This window comes from Lichenostomus cassidix, chromosome 2 (genome assembly GCF_008360975.1).
Source record: "Lichenostomus cassidix isolate B80296 chromosome 2, HeHo_3.0, whole genome shotgun sequence".
In the NCBI taxonomy this organism is placed as follows: domain Eukaryota; kingdom Metazoa; phylum Chordata; class Aves; order Passeriformes; family Meliphagidae; genus Lichenostomus; species Lichenostomus cassidix.
The window spans coordinates 111,628,688-111,631,230 of NC_139482.1; positions in this window are offsets into that span (position 1 = coordinate 111,628,688).

Below are 2,543 nucleotides of genomic sequence, written 5' to 3' on the forward strand. Positions count from 1 at the left end.
GTGTACAGTTCGTTTTTTTTATTACAAATACTATAAAATTGATAGAAAAAATACCACAAGGTATGTAACAAAACACATACAAGACCTACATACAAGAGAATTGTTTTAATTGCATACCTCTTCACCTTTGGGATAATGTTTATTTTTTTGTCCCCTTGTTCAGCATTGAGAGTTTTTATGAATTTTACTTAGCAGTGAAGTGATGCTGAAATAACTGATCCCAGAACTTTTGTGAAAACTATTCATAGTAGTGCCCACGGTTAATGATTCAATAAGGAGACTTACAAAGTATTTTTTCCCAGTGATCTCAAGTGACACATACTAAAAGCAGTGAGCTTTTGATGTGCTGACATTTGTTCCTGGGAAAAAAAAAAATAAAAGAGCAATAGCATATTGTAAAATTTCAGCCTACAGATGCTAAAAATAGGAGGAAATGGAAGAAAATAATTGCTTGAAGTCAAAAACCAACAAGACAATATGTAGTGCTTCTGTAGCTTCAAAGCAGGCTGACTCAGAAGCTAATATTTTGGTGGAAAAGGTCAAGAAGAAAATGGTTTATGATTTGCATTGATCTTTATATTAAGTGACTTAGGTTTCCAATTACAGAGCTGCTGTTTGATGCAAAAAAATTCAACCAGTCTGTTAATAGCAGAAAATATTGCAAATGAGTGCAGCTGAAAGTTGCAGGGTGTGGGGAGGGGTGACAGAAGAAATACCATGGATGAAATGTAAGGAAAGTTTTGTCAAGAGTGCTCCAATCCAGATGAAAAGTAGAACATAGGATGCTCCCAGATAACACAGTAAGAGGAACCTAATCAATAAATAACTGCATTAATAACAGGAAGATTGATACCACCTTGAAATTTCTTTTTTTACTCTTTCCTTTCAATTGTAGTTTTCATTTTTAAAGGATCTGAGAAAGGGATTCTCATTTAAGGTAGGAATATCTTAGCATTAAAGAGAGTCAGCTGAAGTGGGGGAAGGGTGAGGAAGGGAAGAAAGCTGTTTCCAAACCAGCTAGGAGAAAGGAAAACTTACTTATTTTTTCACGTACAGCCTGGGAACTGCACTAACTTTTATCAATAATGAATATGAAGGGATATTTTTTGCAGGATTTTTTGGGGTTAGAGGGTTTGAGCACCTCATTAATATATAAGTATGTAAAGGGAGGCTGACAAGAGAATGGAGCCAAGCTGTTCTCATTGGTGCTAAGCAATAGGAAAGGAGACAATGGGCAGAAAATGATGCTCAGATAGTTCTACCTGAATATGAGGAAGAACTTTACTGTGAAAGTAACCATGCAATGAAACAGATTGCCCAGAGAGGGTGTGGAGTCACCCTCACTGGACATATTCAAGAACCATCTGCACACAATCCTGTGCAATGTGCTCTAGAATGAGCCTGCTTGAGCCAGGAGGTTGCACCTGATGACCCACTGTTGTCCCTTCCAGCCTGACCCATTCTGTGATTCTGTGAATACATCAGAAATTGAAGAACATCTTACATTTCCGAAGTAGTTGGCTTCTTTTTTTTTGATAGCTCAAGACCTTAAAAGTTGTGGGAACGGTGCTGTTGCTTTTCAGGCAGTGACTGATGAACAGCTGCAGGTTTCATGTTTGCTACCAGCCCTCGGCCGGCGTTACCTGCTGGCAATCCCGGTGCCATCGACCGCAGGAGGGAGTTTACCGAAAGGTACTGACGTACAGGAACAGGCTATAAAATGTTTAGAGGTTTTGATGTCGGCATTGTTGTACAAGGATTCTTTCCCTGTGCTGCAGTAAGGCTCAACCAGCACCGCCCGTAAGCAGCCCTGGAGCAGCCGCCGTGCCCGCACTGCGCGCCCTCTGCCGGCGAGAGGCGGGTACTGCAGGCGCCGCGCTGCGCCACCAGCAATGTCCCGCGAGGCTTTTCACAGCCCGGCGGGGAGAGAGTCGCTCCAAAGATCTTCCTGTGAGGAAAGGCTGAGAGGCTTGGCCTTCTTCAGCCTGGAGAAAATAAGATTTTGGCAGAGCTTAGAGCAGCCTTCCAGTACCTACAGGGCCTGCAAGAGACTTGGAGAGGGACTTTTTGCAAGGTCTTGTAGTGAGAAGAGAAGGGAAAATGGCTTTAAACTGCGAGACAGTAGGTTTAGATTAGCTATCAGGAAGAAGGTCTTTATTGTGAGGATGGTGAGACACTGGAGCAGGTTGCCCAGCTTCTCCCAGGGAAACTCTGGATGCTCCATCCCTGGAGTGTTCAAGGCCAGGTTGGATGGGGCTGTGAGTAACCTGCTCTACTGGAGGGTGTCCCTGCCAATTGCAAGGGGGCTGGAACCAGGTGATCTTTCAGGTCCCTTCCAACCGAACTGTTCTATGATTCTATGATGTCCCACAGTTTTATTGAGCAGCAGGTAGAGGGAAGCTGAATAGAGTCTGCGAAGCTCTCTGGCAAAGGTGTTCCTTATTTGACGCTGCTTCTTCACATTGAGTAGTTGTTAATTACACTGGAAAAGGCTTCTATTTGAAAATTTTGTAGGAAAAACTCAATTACAACCACAAAAAGTA